The following is a 14,511-nucleotide window of genomic DNA, read 5'->3' as shown; positions in this document are numbered from 1 at the left end:
ATGGCAAATTTTATGGACTGTGATCATTCTACCATCGTGTGACACTTGTTGCATACAATGGGGGAGGTTGGAAAATCGGGCATATGGGTACGTCACGCTCTAAGCCAAAATCAGCTGCGCCGTATGTGCGTCTACGCTTGGTCGTCATCAATTAGCTCGTGAACAACACCGACTATTGCTATCCTGTATCGTTACTAGTGTCTTTATGATAACATTAGGAAAAGATGAGAATCGTTGAGTCCTAACAAAGCAATCCCATAGTGCTCAGAGCCATTTGAACCATTTTCAACTTGCGCGAGTCGGTAAAAGATAAAGTTATGCATCTGATGGAACAGCGACAGTCTAGTGTGTACTACGAATTGCTTCCCCGAGATGTGAACATCACTGCTGGCATTTATTATTGCCGCGCGGGGTTAGCCGAGCGGTCTCAGGCGCTGCAGTCATGGACTGTGCGGCTGGTCCCGGCGGAGGTTCGAGTCCTTCCTCCCAGTAGCTACTGCAGCCTACATCCTTCTGAATCTGCCTAAGTGTATTCATCTCTTGGTCTCCCTCTACGATTTTTACCCTCCACGCTGCCCTCCAATACTAAATTGGTGATCCCTTGATGCCTCAGAACATGTCCTAGCAACCGATCCCTTCTTCTAGTCAAGTTGCACCACAAACTCCTCTTCTCCCTAATTCTATTCAGTACCTCCTCATTAGTTATGTGATCTACCCAACTAATCTTCAGCATTCTTATGTAGCACCACATTTCGAAAGATTCTATTCTCTTCTTGTCCAAACTAATCGTATTTATCGTCCATGTTTCACTTCCATACATGGCTACACTCCATACTCATACTTTCAGTAATGACTTCCGGACACTTAAATCAATACTCGATGTTAACAAATTTCTGTTCTTCAGAAACGCTTTCCTTGCCACTGCCAGTCTACATTTTATATTCTCTCTACTTCGACCATCATCAGTTATTTTGCTCCCCAAATAGCAAAACTCCTTTACTACTTCGTCTCATTTCCTAATCTAATTCCCGCAGCATCACCCGACTTAATTCGACTACATTCCATTATCCTCGTTTTGCTTTTGTTGATGTTCATGTTATACCCTCCTTTCAAGACACTGTCCATTCCTTCAACTGGTCTTCCAAGTCCTTTGCTGTCTCTGACAGAATTACAATGTCATCGGCGAACCTCAAAGTTTTTATTTCTTCTCCATGGATTTTAATACCTACTCCGAATTTTTCTTTTGTTTCCTTTACTGCTTGCTCAATATACAGATTGAACAACATCGGGGAGAGGCTAGAACCCTGTCTGACTCCCTTCCCAACCACTGCTTCCCTTTCATGTCCCTCGACTCCTATAACTGCCATCTGGTTTCTGTACAAATTGTAAATAGCCTTGTCCCTTTATTATTAATACTAATGTTGGTAGGCTAACGTGTAAGTGCCCACGTCCTGGCATCCGACAAGTTACCCCAACGTTGGCAGACTGTTGTAAACAGTGAAGGAGAATATGTTAGTGCCAGCTAAATTTTCTGTTACGTGTATCTGTTGTGTTCACTAAACGTATGGAGAAACGTTGATGCACCAACCTTGTATTTTGGGGGACAGTTTTGCAGTATGTTGCCCTGCCCGTGGGAACCGCTGCTGCAGTGCGACCCCGCCACTGCGGCCGACTGCGCGCCACCCGCCTGTCGCCCCGTGCCTAATACCGAGGGTAATAAATCGCGCGATATTATCTTGCCCGTCGAAACAGGAATGTTAATACGGCGCGTCTAGGCAGACAATGGCATCGATCACGGAGACGATAATGAATCATTCCGCAGCGGCGCAGCGGTTCCTGGAAACAATCGGAAGCGGGCAGGTCGCGAGGAGCGGCCGGGTGCCGGCTGCCACCCTCCCTCTATCTTATCTCGGGCACGACACTTCAATAGCGCGCGCCATCAGCACCGGCGGCGGCATCTGGCCGCCGCCATTGTGGGCCCGCAGTTTAATTACCGACGGCATCCCCCGTCCTCCGACCAATCTTGCCCGCGGCGGTGGCGCCGGCTCGGGTCGACCCGCACGCAAGCCGGCCCGGCGCGGTCCGACAGACTCTGCCGGATCTTATCGTGGCCAACAGAGTTTCCGAAGAGTTTGCCGGGGGGGGGGGGGAGAGGGGTAAGAGGGGGGGAATCGCCTGCAGGTCACCGGTGACGCTGGAGGGCTGCCGCGGCGCCCCAGTCGCCGTCTGCCTCTCCACGATGTTATCGTTCCGGTCTCGCCCTACGGGTCGACGCAGAGTTGGCCACGGTCTGCAGCGGGCATACGTAATAACGGTACCTGCTACCAGTGATGCGTATCGCTAACCGCGCCAAACTCTGCCTGTACTCTCCAAGCCTTATAAACGTTTGAGTGGGGCGATAAATTATCACCCGCCTTCCAAGTCGATACCGTTAGTGCCGTCCTCACACGAGATTTATTTCTGAACATGAAATACGCCAGTCGTGGTATCCAGTAAACGCTCAGAAACGAGCTGGTGCACTAAGAAACTACACCATGTGAATACATGTACAAATAAGCTAAGCGCAACACAAATGACAATGGACAATTGCTTCACAAACAGCTCTGTCCGTGATCATGGAACAAGATATAGGCAGGCCTTCCTTTAGCAAAACATGTTCAAATGTGTGCGAAATCTTACGGGACTTAACTGCTTAAGTCATCAGTCCCTAAGCTTACACACTACTTAACCTAAATTATCCTAAGGACAAACAGACACACCCATGCCCCAGGGAGGACTCGATCCCCTGCCGGGATCAGCGGCACAGTCCATGACTGCAGCGCCTTAGACCGCTCGGCTAATCCCGCGCGGCGTCCATTTAACAAGAGACGATAAAAAAAACCTCGAAGAAGAACTGCTTATATAAGGCAAAGATTTCGTAAAAAATGTAGAGCAAGTAAATAATAATAGCGACAATAATAACAAAACGTGTACCGTTGGGCCGTCATGGCCTGTTCGGGAGGAGTTTACCTTTTATGTATCACTTCACAAAATATAAGAGCCGATCAAAAAGTTTCACTTTAGTGACGTAGCTGCAGCACATACGCAGCGTAGCGGGACTCCGATGTGCGTATACAGGGTGTTTCGGTAAGACAGTACAAAAATTTTGCAAGACGTAGAGGATGCTCCACTGATCAATTTGACATAGTGAACGTGGGCTCGGAGAAGCCAAGTTAAGGAGATATGGTTCAAATGGCTCTGAGCACTATGGGACTTAACTTCTGAGGTCATAAGTCCCCTAGAACTTAGAACTACTTAAACGTAACTAACCTATGGACAACACACACATCCATGCCCGAGGCAGGATTCGAACCTGCGACGTAGCGGTCGCGCGGTTCCAGACTGTAGCGCCTAGAACCGCTCGGCCACTTCGGCTGGCTTGAGGAGATAACAGGAATAAAATCACATTACTGTGTACTTTACATTTCCATTAGTTAACTGGAACTACCATCACTGACACAATGAAGGTAACATTTGTATTGTATTTTACAAAACGTGCTGAAACACACGGCCATCAATCTCCATGCAAGCATGACATCGACGAGCAAGATTCTGACGCACCGAGACAAATATTACTGATGTGTTTCGAATCGGGCAACAGGCAGTTACAATTCTGGCAACTAATACCAGCTCCGTATCCACTGGGGTCTCATAAACAAGTGACTTCAGATGCTGCCATAGGAAATAACTAGGGGATTCTGGTCAGGTGACCGCACAGGCCACAGAATAGGACCTCCTCTTCCAATCCAGCGACCAGGAAATAGTGTACCGGCACTGCTCCATCGTATTGTACTCTGAATAACACTCAATAATGAGTGGATCTGTCGTTGATTCATAGCACGTTCTGTCACGGGACAGTGTAAATACGGTACAACAGAGCCACCGTATGGACACGTGAAGTAACTAGAACCTGCATCATGACTTCCTGGTAATCAGGCTCGTCCTCTTTGTTCACATGGTTCAAATGGCTCTGAGCACTAACGGACTTAACATCTGAGGTCATCAGCCCCCTAGAACTTAGAACTACGTAAACGCAACTAACCTAAGGTCATCACGCACATCCATGCCCTTCAACAGTAGCGGTCGCGCGGTTCCAGACTAAGCGCCTAGAACCGCTCGGCCACACCGGCCGGCTCCTCTTTGTTACCTTGCAGAGAATAAAGAATGTACTTTGAATAAACAGCGTAGTACGTGTACACTTGTACGCATGTTAGCTGTAAATAAGCTGCAAACAATAATGCTAGACAAAAACGGTAGTCAAGTTTACTTACAGATCTCCTTAAGAAACTTCCTGGCAGATTAAAACTGTGTGCCAGACCGAGACTCGAACTCGGGACCTTTGCCTTTCGCGGGCAAGTGCTCTACTGGCAGAAGTAAAGCTATGAGGACGGGGCGTGAGTCGTGCTAGGGTAGCTCAGTGCCGGCACGGTAGCTCAGCGTGTTCGGTCAGAGAGCTGGCTGGCCTCTGTTATAAAAACAACTGAGTGGAAAGAAAAACAGCGAAGAATAAAAAAAAAAAAACGGTTGGTTGAGCACTTGCCCCCGAAAGACAAAGGTGCCGAATTCGAATCTCGATCTGGCACACCGTTTTCACAGTTTTTATATGCCAGGAAGTTTCATATCAGCACATACTCCGCTGCAGAGTGAAAATCTCATTCTAGATCTCCTTAAGCTGGCTTCTCCGACTCCAGGTTTTCTACCTCCAATTGTTCAGTGGAGCCTTTTCTATGTCCTTTTACATTTTTGCACGCTCTTACGGGAACACCATGTATATGCACCGACATGCAGGCAGGGGATTAGTGTTGCATTAGTGTCTTTCCGGCAAGCGTGTGGCAAATGCGGAAAGGTGAAATGTGGCGACACTATCACCAAATGCGTCCAAATGGGACCAATCTACTGTTATTCTTTCCTTGACTGCCGAAGGCAAACAACGGTAGAAATCCATCGGAGAATGAAGAATGTGTACAGGGCGGCATATCTATCGAAAACCACCGTTGTGAAATGGCGCCCTCAGTTCAGGGTTGTCAGCGATTCGACACAAGACGCCGGTCGTTCTGCGAGGCCAGCATCATCCGTCACTCAAATGGGAGACACTTTAGCTCCCGCCCTATAGATCTCATCTCTCGCAATGCTACTATGACGCCTTCGGTCCCTTGAAGGCGTCGAAGGATCGACTTGAGCACAGCTGCTCTAAATTCTGACCATTTCTTTCTCGCAATGTAATTTTACGGTTTCTCAAACTTTCATTCTGATGAAGACACCCTTATTAGGTGTTGAAACCTGGGTCAATTGTACCAAACAGTTATTTGCTATCGGTTGGCTGTATAATTCTTAAGTTTGAAAATTGTATACGGTTGCTGAGAAAGAGCCAATTTAAAAGCGTAAATTTTTTGCTAGCGATGACGGCATTTTAAAGGTTTGTCAGATTCAACAGTATCGATTCTGGGCTGTACGACCATCGAATGAAAATTTTTTGATCGTCTCTTCATGTTATCTTTTTCCTGTTCCATTTTTCCCTTTGTTCTCTGGCAATATATACTCCCAAAGCTATGCAAAGTATAATACTAACACCTTATCCACTTTCGGAGCTCGGAATCTCACTCATTATAGAGGCATACTGTGTCAGTTACTCAGAATAGCAAATGAGAAGATGTGGCACGCAGAATGGGAACAAAACTTCGTCACTGCGATCTTAATGCCAGCTGAAAATGTGTATAATGTTATACAGGGTGTTTACTAAATTCCTTACCATTTCTGTCTTAACTTTAAAAATTTTGACTTTTTGGAGGTAATATAAAGTAATATAGCAAATAGAAGACAGAACAACTGTTGTTACTAACAGAGTGAGTCCTGGACACCCGAATTCCATATTTCCTGGGAGGTGGATTGGCCGCGCATCGGCAAGAGACTTTTTCATATGGGAAGTTATCAAGTCAGAGGCGCATCAAGTGAAAAACAGTAATCTTCAAGAACCGAAAAACTGGTTTTGTACGTGTGCAACAAGTAATGCCCGCTATGTTATCAACGGAGTTTCGAGCTACATAAGAACTATGGAACATGGGCTTACCTTTTCAGAGTCATCACATTGAAATGTACTAAATTTGTATCAAGAAACGTCTCAATGTATGTTCACGTTGTTTATAGTCTACAATAAGGATTTCAAGTGGGAACTGATAATTAGTTCATAAACATCCTGTGTTATGCATGGATATAATGTATGTAGCGACTGGCAGTGGTAAATCTATGAACAGCGTAGCGCTAGTCTTTTACATCATTAAATAACTTCTTTGCGGAACAGTATTACACAAAAGGAATGAACCGAATGAGTAAGCACTGTTTTAAACAGACTGGCCTTGTACTCGAGAGCATGAGGAGCTCCAGTCTTCATCCGGCCATCCTAATTTAGGTTTTCCGTGCTTTCCCTTAACTATTTCAGTCAAAAGCCATGGCTGACTACGTGTGCTATCCTTGTCAAACTACACCAAGTATTTAAATTCCTCTATGTTTGAATCATGTTACTGTTGTTGCTCTTAAGTTTTAATGGCATAACACGTCCAACGCCCTTGTGAAGCTGATGTGCGACTATTATCACCACTACATTTGCAAACGGCAGCGATCACTAGAGGCAGCTATCTGCTATATCTGTCACACAACCCATATTATTTGTTTACGAAAATGGTTCCGCAGAAAACGTCTGCCGTTTAACAAAGCGACCAACAAGAGTGGTACGGAGAGCGACTAGTTACAATGTCAGCGACGAGGTTATTAAGATCGGACTGGAGAAATCTAGTGAGGTGGATCAGTGGTAAGAGTGTATCGGTGGTAATAAAATGAAATCCGATTCAGGAGGGCAGTCGGACTCATCTCTGTCTGGACACCTATATTTGAATCTTCCGTGGCTTCCCGAATTGGTTTACAGCGAGTGCCGGAATGATTCCCTTCAAATGAATGCAGTCGACTTCCATCTCTTGCCTTTCCCAATTCGAATATTTGTATATTTTATACTGATCTTACCACTGGTTCAACATTAAACCCTAATCTTCTTTCCTTTTCTTTCATATTAGGGAAGGAAACCAGACTACCGTTTTCGGAGGAGTCGTCCCGAAATTGGTCTCATACGACTTAGGGACGGACTGACGGAGATTTGAACCGCCGCCCTCCCAATTAGGAATATACTATCTTACCACTGAGGCACCTCACTCGGAAAGCACAACTGGTAGTGCGCTTCCTTTTATAGGCCCCTCCACAGAATTTGAACCTGCAACAAATTTTAGCTAACTAGATCGGCGAAGGAGAAAAGAGACCCACTTGCAATGTCGGGAATATACCGTATACCATGCACATGCGGAAAAGTTTATGTCGGAATGACTGGACGATCAATTAACACCAGGATCAAAGAGCATAAGCGACATTGCAGGTTGGGGCAGGTGGAGAAATCGGCCGTGGCAGAGCACGCACTGAATGAGACCGACCACGTAATAAAATTCGCGGACACGGAAGTTTTGGCTGTAGAGCAGCACTATCACACGCGCTTGTTCAGAGAAGCTGTAGAAATACAAAAACACGCGAACAGTTTCAACAAGAAAGAGGAAGGCCGTAAGGTAAACGGATCCTGGCTTCCTGTACGGCAGCGAACGACCGTCGCAGGTAGCAACAGGAGAACCGCACCGGAAATGACCGCGGAGAAGCCCTCGGATCTTGGCGCGCCAAGTACATATAGTCTGCGGCCGCGAGCTCGGCTCCAGTTCACCACCGGCAATGGAGGGTGAAGGTTTGACAATGCCAGCCACTCGTGCTGGCGAAACGTCAGAAAAATCATTAGATGAACGTCGGCCGAAGAACCCGAGACAGAAGCCAATAGGCAGTTTGTCAACAAGTGGCCACGAAAGCCTTAACAATTTTGTAGAAATCTTTTCATTAGATCAGTCGTAAACTTCCATTTCTGGGAACGAACAGAATACATACCAGGGTTGCCCAGAAAGTAAGGCACAGTATTTTTTTTCTCAGCCAGAGACAATGCTACGAATGCGAAACGGTACGTATGTACTAGTTGAAGTCTCCGGAGTAAGCGCGCCAAGTTTCTGTCACTTACGACAGATAGCGTAGCTGCAGGACAGTTTCAAAATGGCGTCTGTAGGTGATGTACGTTACAAGCATTGAATTTCTCAATGCAGAGAAAGAAACTGTGGAGAATATACACAAACGCTTGTGCATAGTCTATGGAGCATCTGCTGTCGACAGGAGTACAGTTTGTCGGTGGACACGGAGGGTGATGTCATCAGAATGCGGTTCGGAGGAACTCCATGATTTGCAGCGGTCCGGGAGACCATCCACAGCTGTTACACCTAACATGTTCCAGCGAGCTGATGTTGTCATTCGCGAGGACAGACGCATTACGACTCGACAGCTGGCTCTGCGTCTGTCAATCAGCAAAGGAAATGTGCATGCTTTTATCCACACTCTTGGATGTTCAAAAGTGTGTGTACCGACGGGACATACACGTCCTTGTTTTGCGCTGGAGGAAGGCCATAGAACTGAATGGTGGTTACGTGGAAAAAAAGGGTGTAGATAAAACAGCATTTTATCGTGTGTGTAATTCGCACTATGTTCAATAAAGAAGTGTTGAAGAAAAAACAACATGCGGTGCATTACTTTCTGGGCAACCCTCATATTAAGCAGATTTGCTAAAGTGAGTCAGCATGGCAGAGCCTGGAAAATATTGCTGACGCGGTGTCCAGGGAAGTACAACGAAATGCCGCCTGTATTGTCAGAATGTCAGTACCAGTGGAATGCTGTTCTGCACATGTAAAGAACCTGAAAAGCCGTGGTGACGCGTGTTGTCACGCGCTGATGTTTAGCGTCAGATACGACAGCGCGTCCACAGGGCAGACATGTGTCCTCCTCCTCCCCCCCCCTCCCCAAACCAGATGCCCAGCAAAGGGCGGTACACACAAGGACTGTCTGTACAGTGTTGCAAAATATCAGAAAACATGAAAACTACGAGTCTAGAAATATAAAAGCGGCTATTCAGCAAGGCATTCAGAGAAAACATTGCCAGGTTTCAGAGTCCGCGTGAATGGATGTATTTAGAAAACTTTATTCTTCTTTTATTTATTTAAAAGCTAATCTGGAGTTGGGAACGTATAACTGGAGCTGTTTACATGAAAAATAGATAGTGACTGTAGAGGTCATGGCACAAAGGGTTCAAAATGCGGACTGTAAAGGGGCGTAATGCTACGGATATGAAATCAATGAACTGTAGATCAACTCAACTTTTGTCATACAAATGTCTAGCAGTCCCACAGAGGTATGAAATGGAGGTTCGAATAGGTAGGGCAAGCTGCTGGGAAAGTTGACAGGAACCGCGTGACTGCTACGGTCGCAGGTTCGAATCCTGCCTCGGGCATGGATGTGTGTGATGTCCTTAGGTTAGTTAGGTTCAAGTAGTTCTAAGTTCTACGGGACTGATGACCACAGATGTGAAGTCCCATAGTGCTCAGAGCCATTTGAACCATTTGAAAGTTGACAGGAAAATCTGTAGTATTATGCTATTGGCTGGTTTCTGAAGAACAGCAGTTCGTCTATCACGAGAAACATGTGCAACTCGTATGGACGACTGCAGAGGAATCAACGAGAGAAAATGGAGCTACAATCAGAGTAACGAGATGTCACTGGCTCGTCTTCATGTCTCACATGACTACGTCTTTACTTAGAAAACCACCTTAGAAGTGTGTTGGAGAGTAACTTGTGCACCATTGTAACTTTTCTTTTTTCCAGCTCCAGTCGCGAATGGTGCGTGGAATGACAGATCGTCTGGAAGCCTCTGCGAGAATTCGAATCTTCTAATGTCTACGTATTTTCGCGAGGTGTACGTAGCAGAAAACAATACACTGTCAGAGTCTTCTACTCGGATATGCTCTCAAAATTTTCGCAGTAAACCACAGAGTGACGCACAACGCATTTCTTGCAGAGTCTTCCACTGGAGTTGGCCGAGCATTTCTGTGACGCTTTCGCGCTTACTGAATGAACTTGTGACGAAACATGTTGCCCTTCTTTGGATCTGCTGTATTTCCTCTATCAGCCCAAGCTGGTAAGTGTCCCAGTTTGACGAGCAATACCGAAGTATCGGTCGAATGATGGTTTTGTCAGCGTTTTCGGCAGTGGCTTATGCAATAACGAGGCTTTTCGCATCTACTCGTGAGCAGTACGTTACTTTAGTTTATGGTGAGGGTCAAGCGTCGATCCTTGGCAATCCAAAGATATTAGCTTTCAGAAGATGGTGAGGGTGAAGCGCCGGTCCTTGGCAATCCAAAGATATTAGCTTTTAGAAGAAGGTGCTCTACTTCGTCAGTTACGCATTTAATGCCACCTTAAACTGGCGAGCTCGTCTCAACAGCAAGGTCTCGTCTTCAGACACTTGATGTTTCATTCCTAGCGATAAGGGTAAATAAGTATTCGAACAGCGTTATCTCAATAGAGCCCAGATATGGTTCGTTACATTTACTCCATCAACTCCAACCCCGCCCGCCTACTGCCTTCTCTTGATCCCACCCTCCTAAAGCTGACGGATAAGTAGACAGAGAACAGGACGAGATTGTATACTATTGATCCACTAACGACTGGGATGTTAGGTGCAGCGAGGCCGTTACTGACTTTCAGGCCTAGACTGGGTCGACACATGAGTAATGGCCTGTCTCGCGGACAGTTATTAACCGGATGTAACGCACATGTTACGGCCGAAGCTGGACGCCGGTTTAGCATCGTCAGTGATTAATACCGCTCGACCCGGGGTAGGGAGCGACCCGAGCGCCGAAGGTCGGTGGGGTTATTATGTTTCAGTGCCTGTAATTTTCGGCATTAACGCACGTGAATCAGCAGACGGCCTTACGACACATTTGGCCAGCAGTGGGAACTTGACTACGCCTTTGTACTACAGACCGTAATTACCGACGTGAAACACTGAACCGATGCTGCCTTCGGCCGAGGACATAATGTGTCTTCTGTGTTCAAACAGGTCTGGCATTAGTACTAATAAGTGAACTTACTTTCACCCCGACCTGCACTGAAATAACGTAACGTGGCGTAGTTCCGTACGGAGCTGTACGTAGCGCAGATATGGTTCCCACAGATGGCAATTAGCATGCTCACTTTTCCTCGATAAACTACCGCTATTAAGTAATTTGCAGCCAACCGCTTATTATACATACCGTTTCTGAGATAGGAAACAAGAAATTTTCAACTGAGACAATTTTTCTCCTAATGGCATTTGCCCACGTGCACCTTCTCGGATAGCGTAACACGCAGCACGCTAGCTTGTTAGACAGTTAGGTGACACAGACCAGCATCGTATCCCGTAGCGAATTGACGACAGTGGCTGGCGCAAAGGCCTTCCCACGGTGTGATCTTTAGGCGGTTTTCCCCCCTCGTTTAGTCGAATCCTGGTCTGGGCTTCAATTTCCGCCTCAGAAAGCACAATACACAAAAAGTTAAATTACACTGTATGACCAAAAGTATCCGGACACCTGGCTGAAAATGGCTTACAGGTTCGTGGCACCCTCCATCGATAAAGCTGGAATTCAGTATGGTGTTGGCTCACCCTTAGCCTTTATGACAGCTTCCACTCTCACAGGCATACCTTCAACCACGTGCTGGAAAGTTTCTTGGGGAATCGCAGCCCATTCTTCACGGAGTGTTGCACTGAAGAGAGGTATCGATGTCGGTCGATGAGGCGTGGCACGAAGTCGGCGTTCCAAAACATCCCAAAGGTGTTCTACAGGATTCAGGTCAGGACTCCCGTGTAAACAGTCCGCAAAACGCCATGCATTCTGAACATGTGTTCGATCGTATTGAAAGATGCAATCGCTATCCCCGAATTGCTCTTCAGGAGTTGAAAGCAGGAAGGTGCTTAAAAGATCAATGTAGGCCTGTGCTGTGATAGTGCCACGCAAAACAACATGGGGTGCATGCCCCTCCATGAAAAACTCGACCACACCATAACACCAGCACTTTCGAATTTTACTGTTAGCAATACACACGCTGGCAGATAATGTTCATCGGGAATTCCTCCGTACCCACACCCTGCCATCGGATCGCTACATTATGTACCGCGATTGTGTTGGTTGTAGGTTGCCTGATTCTTGCATCTTCAGATTGGTTTGGTTGAATATTAGGGTGGCGTTATATGCGCGGGATACAAAGAATACAGAACGTTTCTGCAAATAACTGCCCTCCTCAAATATTCAGAAACATTGCGCGGTGTCCTCGTTGAGGCATGCGACATTGCCCAGTGAATGCAAGACAGGATCAGGACTACACAGATCTGACACCATGCAAATATGTCGGAGATGTAGTCGTTTAGATCCGGGCTATGCACATAGTACTGGACGCCTGATTTTGTTTTGGATTCGTTGGATTACATCGCATACTTCAACAAGTACACCGCTCAATGTTTTCGAATACTGAACGAGGGCAATTATTTGCTGAGACGTTCTGTATGGTCAGTATTTCACATACCAAACACTATCCACTGGACTCCCATTTGGGAGGACGCGGTTCAGTCCCGCGTCCGGCCATCCTGATTTAGGTCTTCCGTGATTTCCCTAAATCGATCCAGGTAAATGCCGGGATGGTTCCTTTGAAAGGGCATGGCCGATTTCCCTCCCCGTCCTTCCCTAACCCAATGAGACCGATGACTTCGCAGTTTGGTCTCTTCCCTGAAACAACCCAACCCAAACACCATCTAATTATTCAGCCAACCTGAAGATGCCTGAATCCATTGAAACAGCTCATTGGTAAATACCCAAACAAAAGTTACACCCCTGCAACCAAGACTGTTTCTTTCTTCGTCGTATATTACTGTTTGCAGTACCATCCTCGCCATGTGTTTGAAAAACTTTTTGATTTAGGCTACACGACCTTTCCTAAACATTAACGAATGAATTCCTGTCCCATCCTTAACCAACAATCTTTGCTCGGACTGCCCGCAGTGTATTCGATGTCGACTATATCTTGAATTCTAGCCTCGCTGCAGACCTCCAGAGAGACATATGGTGGCCATCTAAGACAACCTCAGACGCCGTACCGGTACCACGTCCTCTCGCTCGTCCTCGCCGCTCAGCAGTGTACATGAGCCGCAGAGAGCTGCTTCCGCCGTCTACTAGCGGTCCGACGTTACCGGGAAAAGCGTTACGTCGACGCGTCGCGCAGAAGCCCCGTGGGAAATCCGCAGGAGAGAGCAAATGCATCCGCTTCCCGTCGCTGCAATTAAGCAGTGCCCGGTGTGGCCCGCATCCCACACGGTGGCTGCCCGTACCGTCGTCATTGACTCGCCGCTGCACGAACCGGTTCCGTCCAGATAACTTCATCCGTCTATGGATGCCCGCACTCACAGCTAAGGTAATAGTTCACTTACTGACCGAGGTCGGAAGCTACGAGGGACTTGGCCTTGCATTTGTCATGGCTGAATAAGGTTATTGCCCAGGTTACAATGTGAGACGCGCTCTCTTATAGTGATGTAAGTAAATACCGCAACGGCAAACGTCTCGTTTCATAAAAGGAACAGTGCGAGGGGCGTTCAATACGCAATAAAACACTTTTTTCTGAAAGTACGTAGGTTTGATTCAGATTTACAATACACCATATTATTCTAGATTCTTTTGGCTACAAGACCATATTTTTAAGCATAATCACTGAAATCCGTGGGCTAGCAGGACAGAGCGAATGCGGTTATATTTGCGGAAAGGGGCCAAAATAAGTTACTGTCAGTTGCACTCAACATATAAACTTTATCTCTTAAACAATCACACAAGCAAGGATCAAAACTCTCAAGGTTTTAACGAAAGACCTCCTTTGATTTAGTTTAGATCGGCTGAAGGCCACATCGAAAATCCAAGGCACCAGGCCTAAGCAAGAAATTGGGGTACAGGAATTCTGGAGGTTTCACTTTGAAATTAGGCTGTTTAGGTTTTTATGTTGGTAACGCCACATAGCGCTCAATATGAAAATCACTGGCTGTGCTGTGTGCAGTCTGTGGCTGGTTGGCATTGTTGTAATTTGCTATTGTAGTGTTGGGCAGCTGGATGTGAACAGCGCGTAGCGTTGCGCAGTTGGAGGTGAGCCGCCAGCAGTGGTGGATGTGGGGAGAGAAATGGCGGAGTTTTGAGAGCGGATGATCTGGACGTGTGTCCATTAGAGACAGTAAATTTGTAAGACTGGATGTCATGAACTGATATATGACTTTTGAACTCTATTAAGGTAAATACATTGTTTGTTCTCTACCAAAATCTTTCATTTGCTAAGTATGCCTATCAGTAGTTAGAATCTTTTATTTAGCTGGCAGTATTAGCGCTCGCTGTATTGCAGTAGTTCGAGTAACGAAGATTTTTTTGAGGTAAGTGATTCATGAAAGGTATAGGTTATTGTTAGTCAGGGCCATTCTTTTGTAGGGATTATTAAAAGTCAGATTGAAACTTC

Source organism: Schistocerca cancellata, chromosome 1 (genome assembly GCF_023864275.1).
Source record: "Schistocerca cancellata isolate TAMUIC-IGC-003103 chromosome 1, iqSchCanc2.1, whole genome shotgun sequence".
NCBI lineage: Eukaryota > Metazoa > Arthropoda > Insecta > Orthoptera > Acrididae > Schistocerca > Schistocerca cancellata.
This window is presented reverse-complemented; position numbering follows the sequence as displayed.